The sequence below is a fragment of the Aplysia californica genome, unplaced genomic scaffold, assembly GCF_000002075.1.
Source record: "Aplysia californica isolate F4 #8 unplaced genomic scaffold, AplCal3.0 scaffold00061, whole genome shotgun sequence".
In the NCBI taxonomy this organism is placed as follows: domain Eukaryota; kingdom Metazoa; phylum Mollusca; class Gastropoda; order Aplysiida; family Aplysiidae; genus Aplysia; species Aplysia californica.
Genome location: NW_004797331.1, coordinates 1,028,964 through 1,029,476, shown reverse-complemented (window position 1 = coordinate 1,029,476; position 513 = coordinate 1,028,964).

The following is a 513-nucleotide window of genomic DNA, read 5'->3' as shown; positions in this document are numbered from 1 at the left end:
ATATACAAGTATGTGCTATCAGTTATGGATCTGGGTCACGGAGAGCCTGAATTGCCGGGCCATTACATTGAGATACAGTGGGCATTCTACTGATAGGAGACTAAAGTAGACAAACTCCCCTTCATTGACTGAGTCTTGGTGCCAACATTTCCGAAAGTTCCGACAACTAAAGGAAGGTTTGTTCAGCCAGAGAACGCTGACCGCCGTCTCTTGTGTAGCGGTTCGGCGCTTCGCCATCACAGGTAAGAGACCTGAGTTTGCTACCGGTGTGGGGAGAATTGTTATTGAATGAAATTCAATCCTTCTGCTGAGACGTTGTATCCATCTTAGCTCAAGTTGTCAAAGGCACGCAGAGTTGAAGAAGCCCGCCTCCTAAACGAACTGAATCGTGTAGACCGGCGCGTGTATTGTCTACAATTACAATAAACACAATAAAATAGCACTACACCACGTTTGCATGCTCACAACTTATTATTATGTATCATAAAATAACCTTCCCTGAGAAACCATAAA